The sequence below is a fragment of the Carettochelys insculpta genome, chromosome 22, assembly GCF_033958435.1.
Source record: "Carettochelys insculpta isolate YL-2023 chromosome 22, ASM3395843v1, whole genome shotgun sequence".
Lineage (NCBI taxonomy): Eukaryota > Metazoa > Chordata > Testudines > Carettochelyidae > Carettochelys > Carettochelys insculpta.
In genome coordinates this window covers 10887947-10899276 of record NC_134158.1, presented here as the reverse complement: position 1 = coordinate 10899276, position 11330 = coordinate 10887947, and the positions used below count along the sequence as shown (strand labels likewise).

Genomic DNA, 11330 nt, shown 5'->3' with positions numbered 1-11330 from the left:
CACCCCCAGAACAGCTGTGACCCCTGGGGACCCCTCCCACGGGGGGGGGAATTTCTACTGGAACCAAGGAGAGATCCTCATTGCGAGTCAGTGGCGTCGTGAGGTAGCACTGAGGTGCAACCCTACAATAACAAACCCACCTCCACAGCGACCCTACAATAACAAACCCACCTGCCCCCAGCAACCCTACAATAACAAACCCACCTCCACAGCAACCCTACAATAACAAACCCACCTCCACAGCACCTGACAATAACAAACCCACCTGCCCCAGCGACCCTACAATAACAAACCCACCTGCCCCCAGCACCTGACAATAACAAACCCACCTGCCCCCAGCAACCCGACAATAACAAACCCACCTCCACAGCAACCCGACAATAACAAACCCACCTGCCCCCAGCAACCCTACTATAACAAACCCACCTCCACAGGAACCCTACAATAACAAACCCACCTGCCCCCAGCAACCCTACAATAACAAACCCACCTCCACAGCAACCCGACAATAACAAACCCACCTGCCCCAGCGACCCTACAATAACAAACCCACCTGCCCCCAGCACCTGACAATAACAAACCCACCTGCCCCCAGCAACCCGACAATAACAAACCCACCTCCACAGCAACCCGACAATAACAAACCCACCTGCCCCCAGCAACCCTACTATAACAAACCCACCTCCACAGGAACCCTACAATAACAAACCCACCTGCCCTCAGCAACCCTACAATAACAAACCCACCTCCACAGCAACCCGACAATAACAAACCCACCTGCCCCCAGCAACCCTACTATAACAAACCCACCTCCACAGGAACCCTACAATAACAAACCCACCTGCCCCCAGCGACCCTACAATAACAAACCCACCTGCCCCCAGCGACCTGACAATAACAAACCCACCTGCCCCAGCGACCCTACAATAACAAACCCACCTGCCCCCAGCGACCTGACAATAACAAACCCACCTGCCCCAGCGACCCTACAATAACAAACCCACCTGCCCCCAGCAACCCTACAATAACAAACCCACCTCCACAGCAACCCTACAATAACAAACCCACCTCCACAGCAACCCGACAATAACAAACCCACCTGCCCCCAGCAACCCTACTATAACAAACCCACCTCCACAGGAACCCTACAATAACAAACCCACCTGCCCCAGCGACCCTACAATAACAAACCCACCTGCCCCCAGCGACCCTACTATAACTGTGATGGAGTGGGGGGGGGGGTGCATGTGTGAGTCAGGCTGGATGTCTGAGGCAAGCAGCAGCTCCCAGTGGCTAAGGATGACGCTGGGGCTACAACTGGCAGGTAACACCTCTGCCTGAACAAAGAGCAGGGAGGAGCTGAGAGGGGTTTTTTGAATCGGGGGCGGCAGTTAGAGGCTAGGAAAAGGAGAGCTGGAAGGCGCCAGCCTGAGGAGGGGGAAGCTACACCCCAGAGGGGCCCCCCTCGGGCTCCTCTCCCCAGGACAGGTTGGAAGGACTGTCTCTGGCTGCTGTACTGACGCTTCTGTGAGAAACTGGACATCTGTTGCCTGATAAACCTCCTGTTGTACCTGCTGAGTGAGAGTCTCTCCTGCCAGCGGACGGGGTGCAGTGCAGGGGGACCCCTGAACCCCATCACAAGGGGGCTCTCCCCCTGGTGGGCGGGGCTGGTTCCATTGCCCCAGGGCAGCGCTAGGGGGCTGGGCTGCAGGGGACGGGGGGACAGTGGGGGCTCTCCCCTGGCGGGCGGGGCTGGTTCCATTGCCCCAGGGCAGCGGAGGGGCTGTGCTGGGAGCCGCCACACCACAGGCTGCGGGAGTCTGAGGGGGAGTCTTGCCGGCACCGAGCCTGGGAAAGGAGCCCAGTTCTGCTCGTGCTGCAGGGGAACCCCCTCCCCTGCGCACCCCGACTCGCTGGGGCCCTGATTGGCTGGGCTGGCAGCTGCGGGCACGGAGCTGAGCAGGGGCGGAAGAAAAGAGAAGTTCACGAGAGGGCTGTTCCCCAGGGAAGGGCCCAGAGCGTGTAGGGACAGGGGGCCCCTCCTGGCACCCGCCGAGCCCGGCTCCCCTTCCCCTGCCAGCATGCTGCTCTCTCTGCTCCCGCTCCCCCTCTGGGCCTGGGGGGCCCTGGCGGGTCAGTGGGGAGCCCCTCCCGGGGGTCCGGGCTGTGGAGCCGCACCCCTGCGGGGCATGACCCTGGCTGGGGCGTGGGAGGAGGGCAGGGGGTTGGGGGCAGCCCCAGACACTGCACTGAGTGGTACAGAGATGGCTCCCCTTGAATCCCCGTCTGCCACGTTTGCTCCCCAGGGTCTGTCTCCCTGCGGCTTCTCCAAACCACCGTCTTCCAACAACCGCCAGCGCCGCGACCACGGAGGGGCTGGCCCTGCTGGGCGACCTGGAGACCCACGCCATGAGCTGCAGCGCCTGCCCCATCCGCTTCCTGCAGCCCTGGGCCCGGGGAGGGGCTGACCCCCAAGCAGTGGCAGGAGCTGGAGCTGGTGATACATCGCTACCTGTTCAACTTCATCCGGCTGGTGACAGAATAGCTCAGCAGCAGGGCCGCAGCTGTGAGTATGGAGCCGTCTGGGGGGGCGGGGTCGTCCCCTGGGCTGCTGAGAACTGACACACTCATCGCAGCAGCCAAGTGTGTCCTGCCGGGACAGCCCAGCCCGACCCTGGTCCTCGGCTGCTTGGAGCCGGTGTCCCCAGAGGGGACGCCCCAGCGCTGGGGCCAGACTGCAGCCGAAGCTCGCTGGAGGGGATGGGGCCTTGTGTGCCCCACCCTGGGCCGAGTCCCGGGGACCTCTGCTGGCCTGGTCGGGCAGGGTCTGTATCTCAGGCGCCCTGTGACCGAGGCACCCCATACGGGTGGCACGGCCCCATCCCCACCGACGATTTCCCAGCCCGTCTGGCTGGGCCTGGGGATCCCGGTGCACCTAGAACAGAACAGGCCCTGGAAGGGGAACCCCCCCCACCCCCAACTCCGGCCAGGGCCACCCCCCAGTCCTGCTCCATCTGGTGACCTGCACTGCACCTGAGACCCTGCCTGTTCCCTGCCGGTTCTCAGCCTGTCTGCCCTCCCCCTGTGCCCTGCCTCCTCTCCCCCCAGACCCCTTTGTCACCCAGTGCTTGGTGCGCTGCCAGCTGCACCCCAACGGCTCCTCCCAGGGCTCTACGAGCGGCCAGGCCTTCGTCAGCTTCGACGCGGGCGCCGGCACCTGGGCCGTCCACTCGCAGGACAAGTGGGCGCGTTACACCCAGGACTATCTCGCCCACGACGTGACCACGAGCATCACCCTTCAGTCACTCCTGCGAGCCACCTGCGTCAACGAGCTCCGGAGCTTCATCCAGCACGGGAAGGGCTCTCTGCAGAAGCAAGGTGAGGCCGGGCGCCCCTGGCTGCTGCGCACAGCCTCTGCTAGGGGTCGTCAGTGCAGCAATCCCTGTCCCGGGACCGTGATGCGGCCACCTCTGGGGTGGGGCGGGGGTGGCTATTTACACAGGTGTTCCTGGATTACTGGGCTGATTCACTGGAGCTAGTAATACAGCTGTGCAAATGCAGCTGTGGCTGGGGTGGAGCGCGGCAGCCGTTCCCAGCCATACAGCACAGCACAGGGAGCGAAGGGGGATCCCCTGGCTGTCGGTGCGCAGGGGGTAGAACCGGGCTCCGGCCAGGGCAGCAGAGGCCAGGCCTGCCCCCGGCAGTGGAGCTGGGCTGGGCTAGGGAGCCCCTGAGGCTCAGGCTGAGCCGGCCCCTCTCCCCGTCTCAGAGCGGCCGGTGGCCGTGGTGTTCGCCCGAGCGCCTCCCCCCGCCGATCCCCTGGTGCTGTTCCTGCTGGTTTGCCGGGTCAGCGGGTTCTACCCCCGGCCCATCCGCGTGGCCTGGCTGCAGGACGGGGAGGAGGTGGGGCCGGGCCGGCGGCTGGACTCCAGCGGGATCCTGCCCAACGCCGACCAGACCTACCAGCTGCGCAGCTCCCTGGCCGTGGGGCCGGGCGCCGGGCACCGCTACGCCTGCCGGGTGCAGCACAGCAGCCTGGGGCCCCGCGGCCTCCTGATCCCCTGGGGTAGGTGCATGGCCCTGGGCAGGGGCTTTCCTGCCCTCCTGAGTGGGGCGGGGGTGGGTGGGGGCACCGGGATGGGGCGCAGGGAGGCAGAGGGGGTGGGGTGGGTGGGGGCACGGGGATGGGGGCGCTGGGAGGCAGAGAGGGCGGGGGTGGGTGGGGGCACGGGGATGGGGGCGCTGGCAGGCAGAGGGGGCGGGGGTGGGTGGGGGCACCGGAGGGGGGCGCAGGGAGGCAGAGGGGCGGGGGTGGGTGGGGGCACCGGGAGGGGGGCGCTGGGAGGCAGAGGGGGCGGGGGTGGGCGGAGCACCGGGATGGGGCGCAGGGAGGCAGAGGGGGTGGGGGTGGGTGGGGGCACCGGGATGGGGCGATGGAGGCAGAGGGGGCGGGGGTGGGTGGGGGCACCGGGAGGGGGGCGCAGGGAGGCAGAGAGGGGCGGGGGTGGGTGGGGGCACTGGGATGGGGCGCTGGCAGGCAGAGGGGGCGGGGGTGGGTGGGGGCACCGGGAGGGGGGCGCAGGGAGGCAGAGGGGGCGGGGGTGGGTGGGGGCACCGGGAGGGGGGCGCAGGGAGGCAGAGGGGGCGGGGGTGGGTGGGGGCACTGGGATGGGGCGCTGGCAGGCAGAGGGGGCGGGGGTGGGTGGGGGCACCGGGAGGGGGCGCTGGGAGGCAGAGGGGGCGGGGGTGGGTGGGGGCACCGGGATGGGGCTCAGGGAGGCAGAGGGGGCGGGGGTGGGTGGGGGCACCGGGATGGGAGGCAGAGGGGGTGGGGGTGGGTGGGGGCACCAGGATGGGAGGCAGAGGGGGTGGGGGTGGGTGGGGGCACCGGGAGGGGGGCACAGGGAGGCAGAGGGGGCGGGGGTGGGTGGGGGCACCGGGATGGGGCGCTGGGAGGCAGAGGGGGCGGGGGTGGGTGGGGGCACCGGGATGGGGCGCTGGGAGGCAGAGGGGGCGGGGGTGGGCGGAGCACCGGGATGGGGCGCTGGCAGGCAGAGGGGGCGGGGGTGGGTGGGGGCACCGGGATGGGGCGCAGGGAGGCAGAGGGGGGCGGGGGTGGGTGGGGGCACCGGGATGGGGCGCTGGCAGGCAGAGGGGGTGGAGTGGGTGGGGGCACTGGGATGGGGCGCTGGGAGGCAGAGGAGGCGGGGGTGGGTGGGGGCACCGGGATGGGAAGCGGAGGGGGCGGGGGTGGGTGGGGGCACCGGGATGGGGCGCTGGGAGGCAGAGGGGGCGGGGGTGGGTGGGGGCACCGGGATGGGGCGCTGGGAGGCAGAGGGGGCGGGGGTGGGTGGGGCACTGGGATGGGGGCGCTGGGAGGCAGAGGGGGCGGGGGTGGGTGGGGGCACCGGGATGGGGCGCTGGGAGGCAGAGGGGGCGGGGGTGGGTGGGGGCACCGGGATGGGGGCGCTGGCAGGCAGAGGGGGCGGGGGTGGGTGGGGGCACCGGGATGGGGCGCAGGGAGGCAGAGGGGGCGGGGGTAGGTGAGGGCACTGGGATGGGGCGCTGGCAGGCAGAGGGGGCGGGGGTGGGTGGGGCACCGGGATGGGGGCGCTGGCAGGCAGAGGGGGCGGGGGTGGGTGGGGGCACCGGGATGGGGCGCAGGGAGGCAGAGGGGGCGGGGTGGGTGGGGGCACCGGGATGGGGCGCTGGCAGGCAGAGGGGGTGGGGTGGGTGGGGGCACTGGGATGGGGCGCTGGGAGGCAGAGGAGGCGGGGGTGGGTGGGGGCACCGGGATGGGAAGCGGAGGGGGCGGGGGTGGGTGGGGGCACCGGGATGGGGCGCTGGGAGGCAGAGGGGGCGGGGGTGGGTGGGGGCACCGGGATGGGGCGCTGGGAGGCAGAGGGGGCGGGGGTGGGTGGGGGCACTGGGATGGGGGCGCTGGGAGGCAGAGGGGGCGGGGGTGGGTGGGGGCACCGGGATGGGGCGCAGGGAGGCAGAGGGGGCGGGGGTAGGTGAGGGCACTGGGATGGGGCGCTGGCAGGCAGAGGGGGCGGGGGTGGGTGGGGGCACCGGGATGGGGGCGCTGGCAGGCAGAGGGGGCGGGGGTGGGTGGGGGCACCGGGATGGGGCGCAGGGAGGCAGAGGGGGCGGGGGTGGGTGGGGGCACCGGGATGGGGCGCTGGCAGGCAGAGGGGGTGGGGTGGGTGGGGGCACTGGGATGGGGCGCTGGGAGGCAGAGGGGGCGGGGGTGGGTGGGGGCACTGGGATGGGGCGCTGGGAGGCAGAGGGGGCGGGGGTGGGTGGGGGACTGGGAGAGGGGCGCTGGGAGGCAGAGAGGGCGGGGGTGGGTGGGGGCATGGGGATGGGGGCGCTGGCAGGCAGAGGGGGCGGGGGTGGGTGGGGGCACCGGGAGGGGGCGCAGGAGGCAGAGGGGGCGGGGGTGGGTGGGGCGATGGGGGATGGGCCGGAGGGAGGGGCAGAGGGGGACAGGACAGGGCCGGGGGTGGACCGGGCTGGGGCGATGGGAGGGGCACTGGCAGGGGGTGGCGGGAGCCGGGTGCCCGTTCCCAGGGTCCCTTCCCCCCCACATGCGTTGCAGAGCACAGCAGGCGCTGGGGCCCCGGCCTGGCCGTGGGCATCACCCTGGGGGCTCTGGCCGTAGCCGCCCTGGCCGCGGTGCTCGTGCGGTGCAGACGCAGGTGAGTCTGTCCCCGCCGGGGGTGCGGGTGGGGGGTGGGGCTGCGGCTCCCCATAACTGACCCCGCTGCTCTCTGCTTGCAGGGCTACCGGGACGTAGGACCGGGGCAGTCCAGGCCCTGAGGGGCGGCGCTGGCGCTGGCCCAGGCGTGGGGAGCCGCCTCTCTGCCGGGGACATGGAGCTCAGGGCTGGCTCTGAGCCTGGCCCCAGAGCTGAGGGCCCCGGGCTGTTCTGTGCCTGCGCAGCACCGAGCGCCGGGGGCCCTGGGCCCGACTGAGGCGCTTCCGGCTGCAGTAACAGCCCTCAGAGGGGTCCTCCACGGAGGGGGTGTGGGTTGGGGAACGGGGCTGGCAGCCCGGACGCCTGGGTCCTCTCCGAGCTCGGGGAGGGGCCCTCGGGGGCTGCAGGGAGCAGCGGTCCCAGTAGAAGAGCGTCCCTGAGCCGTGCTGAGAGGAGACGCCGACTCCTGGGAGCTGTATCGCACCCGAGCCCAGCGCGGGGCAGCTGCGGTCAGCCTGGCGGAGCAGAGACCTCCAGGGGAGCCAGCCCCACTCTGCAGTGGGAGAGGGATTGTGCCGGGAAATGTCCTATAAATACGCAGCGTGTGCCTCAGTTTCCCTGCTGGGCGGCGTTGATCTCGGGGTGCGGGGGAAAGGCTGCTTGCTCTTTGCAGCCACCCAGAGGGGCGCAGATGTCCTGCCCCTCAGCCGAGGGGCTGCACCGTCCCCTGCCCAAGGACAAAGGGCCCAGGGGCGCTGGGGGGCAGCTCACCGGGGATCTGGAGACAGAGGGGCTGTGAGCGGGGCGGGAGGTCCCCGCAGAGCTCGGCTGGCACCCGGCGGTCTGCCTGCCGAGGGCTTCCTAGGCCGTGCGACGGACCCGCCTGCTCCGAGGCCGCGAGTCCCAGAGGGCTGAGTGGGGCTGCGCCCTGGGAGGTCCCAGCCCAGGGGGCTGGCGTTGAGTGTGGGTGTGGGGGGGGTCAGACCCCGGGGAGCCCCGTCCCAGGCAGGCGCTGGGTGTGTTGGGGGGGGGTCAGACCCCGGGGAGCCCCGTCCCAGGCAGGCGCTGGGGGTGGGTGTGGGGGTCAGACCCCGGGGAGCCCCGTCCCAGGCAGGCGCTGGGGGTGGGTCGGTGGGGGGGTCAGACCGCGGGGAGCCCCGTCCCAGGCAGGCGCTGGGGGTGGGGGTGGGGGGTCAGACCCCGGGGAGCCCCGTCCCAGGCAGGCGCTGGGGGTGGGGGGGTCACACCCCAGGGAGCCCCGTCCCAGGCAGGCACTGGGGGTGGATGGGTGGGGGGGGTCAGACCCCGGGGAGCCCCGTCCCAGGCAGGCGCTGGGGGTGGGGGTGGGGGGTCACACCCCGGGGAGCCCTGTCCCAGGCAGGCGATGGGGGTGGGGGTGGGGGGTCAGACCCCGGGGAGCCCCGTCCCAGGCAGGCGATGGGGGTGGGGGGGTCACACCCCGGGGAGCCCCGTCCAGGCAGGTGCTGGGGGTGGGGGTGGGGGGGTCAGACCCCGGGGAGCCCCGTCCCAGGCAGGCGCTGGGGGTGGGGGTGGAGGGTCAGACCCTGGGGAGCCCCGTCCCAGGCAGGCGATGGGGGTGGGTGTGGGGGTCAGACCCCGGGGAGCCCCGTCCCAGGCAGGTGCTGGGGGTGGGGGTGGGGGGTCACACCCCGGGGAGCCCTGTCCCAGGCAGGCGATGGGGGTGGGGGGTGGGGGGTCAGACCCCGGGGAGCCCCGTCCCAGGCAGGCGATGGGGGTGGGGGGGTCACACCCCGGGGAGCCCCGTCCCAGGCAGGTGCTGGGGGTGGGGGTGGGGGGTCAGACCCCGGGGAGCCCCGTCCCAGGCAGGCGCTGGGGGTGGGGGTGGGGGGTCAGACCCTGGGGAGCCCCGTCCCAGGCAGGCGATGGGGGTGGGGGGGTCACACCCCGGGGAGCCCCGTCCCAGGCAGGCGATGGGGGTGGGGGGGGGGTCAGACCCCGGGGAGCCCCGTCCCAGGCAGGCGCTGGGGGTTGGTGGGGGGGGTCAGACCCCGGGGAGCCCCGTCCCCGGCAGGCGCTGGGGGTGGGGGTGGGGGGTCAGACCCGGGGAGCCCCGTCCCAGGCAGGTGCTGGGGGTGGGGACCCCCAAGTTCCTGGCTCCCCTTCTCTGCCTGACGACCCTACAATAACAGACCAGTGGGGCCAAACTGGGCTCAGGTGGGTGACAATTGGCCCCCGCCCCCTCTGGGTCCGCAACGAGCGTTGGCCCCGCCCCTCGCGTTCTCAGGGGCCGTTGACGTCTCCTGCGGTCCGTCCCGCCCGCGTTGCGCTCTCTGCCTGGCAACTAGTGACACACCCGCACGGAGGCGGCATCTGATTGGCTGTTCGCCGCCCGATTCGGCGAGGGAACGTGGGGAGCGCGGGCGGAGCAGCTCCGGACTCGCCCTGGCCCCCAGCCCCGCCCCCGCCTCCTCTGCCCCGCATAGCCCCGCCCCCTTCTCCAGCCCCGCATAGCCCCGCCCCCTTCTCCAGCCCCGCCCCCGCCTCCCCTGCCCTGCATAGCCCCGCCCCCTTCTCCAGCCCCGCCCCCGCCTCCCTGCCCCGCATAGCCCGCCCCTTCTCCAGCTCCAGCCCCGCCCCTGCCTCCCCCGCCCCGCATAGCCCCCCAGCTCCAGCCCCTCCCTGCCTCTCCTGCCCCACATAGCCCCACCCCTCCTCCCCAGCTCCAGCTCTGCCCTGCCTACCCTACCCCACCCCACCCAGCCCTGACCCCCAGCTCCAGCCCTGCCTATGCACCCCACCCCACATAGCCCTGACCCCCAGCTCCAGCCCTGCCTACTCACCCCACCCCACATAGCCCTGACCCCTAGCTCCAGCCCTGCCCTGCCTACCCCACCCACATAGCCCTGACCCCTAGCTCCAGCCCTGCCCTGCCTACCCCACCCCTCCCCACCCCACATAGTCCTGACCCCCAGCTCCAGCCCTGCCTACCTACCCCACCCCACATAGCCCTGCCCCCTAGCTCCAGCCCTGCCTGCCTACCCCACCCCACATAGCCCTGACCCCCAGCTCCAGCCCTGCCTATGCACCCCACCCCACATAGCCCTGACCCCCAGCTCCAGCCCTGCCTACTCACCCCACCCCACATAGCCCTGACCCTAGCTCCAGCCCTGCTCTGCCTACCCCACCCCACATAGCCCTGACCCCCAGCTCCAGCCCTGCCTACTCACCCCACCCCACATAGCCCTGACCCCTAGCTCCAGCCCTGCCCTGCCTACCCCACCCCTCCCCACCCCACATAGTCCTGACCCCCAGCTCCAGCCCTGCCTACCTACCCCACCCCACATAGCCCTGGCCCCAGCTCCAGCCCTGCCCTGCCTACCCCACCCCACATAGCCCTGGCCCCAGCTCCAGCCCTGCCTACCCTACCCCACCCCACCCAGCCCTGACCCCCAGCTCCAGCCCTGCCTATGCACCCCACCCCACATAGCCCTGGCCCCCAGCTCCAGCCCTGCCTACTCACCCCACCCCACATAGCCCTGACCCCAGCTCCAGCCCTGCCTACTCACCCCACCCCACATAGCCCTGACCCCCAGCTCCAGCCCTGCCTACCCTACCCCACCCCACCAGCCCTGCCCCCCAGCTCCAGCCCTGCCTATGCACCCCACCCCACATAGCCCTGACCCCTAGCTCCAGCCCTGCCCTGCCTACCCCACCCCACATAGCCCTGGCCCCAGCTCCAGCCCTGCCTACTCACCCCACCCCACATAGCCCTGACCCCCAGCTCCAGCCCTGCCTACTCACCCCACCCCACATAGCCCTGGCCCCCAGCTCCAGCCCTGCCTACTCACCCCACCCCACATAGTCCTGACCCCCAGCTCCAGCCCTGCCTACCTACCCCACCCCACATAGTCCTGACCCCCAGCTCCAGGCCTGCCCTGCCCTACCTACCCCACCCCACATAGTCCTGACCCCCAGCTCCAGGCCTGCCTACTCACCCCACCCCACATAGCCCTGACCCCTAGCTCCAGCCCTGCCCTGCCTACCCCACCCCTCCCCACCCCACATAGTCCTGACCCCCAGCTCCAGCCCTGCCTACCTACCCCACCCCACATAGCCCTGACCCCCAGCTCCAGCCCTGCCTACCCCACCCCACCCCACATAGCCCTGACCCCCAGCTCCAGCCCTGCACTGCCTACCCTACCCTACCCCACCCCACCCCACCCCACATAGCCCTGACCCCCAGCTCTAGTCTGTTGTCCCCCCCACATGGTGGAAGCCACAGGTAGGATTCCCCTGTGTGGGTGAAAGGGGACAGTTTCTCTATGTGGCTCCTCAGCCTGCCCCCTACCCAGGATGGGGGGCTGTCCCCAGGCAGTGGGGCTGGACCATGGCCCAGGGCCATGCTGGGGGCTGGGCTGCAGGATGGGGGTGGTGGGGGCTCTCCCCAGGCAGGTGGGGCTGGACTGTGGCCCAGGGCCGTGCTGGGGGCTGGGCTGCAGGGTGGGGGAGGTGGGGGCTCTCCCCAGGCAGGTGGGGCTGGGCTGCAGGGTGGGGGCTCTCCCCAGGCAGGGGTGCTGGGGGCTGGGCTGCAGGGTGGGCGTGGTGGGGGCTCTCCCCAGGCAGGGGTGCTGGGGGCTGGGCTGCAGGG

At 71.3% G+C, this 11330-nt stretch overlaps 1 pseudogene; it reads left to right on the top strand.

Annotated features, from left to right (window-relative positions):
* The first annotated feature begins 2081 nt into the window (after positions 1–2081).
* LOC142025172 (antigen-presenting glycoprotein CD1d-like) lies at positions 2082–7312 on the top strand (annotated as a pseudogene).
* Positions 7313–11330: the final 4018 nt, after the last annotated feature.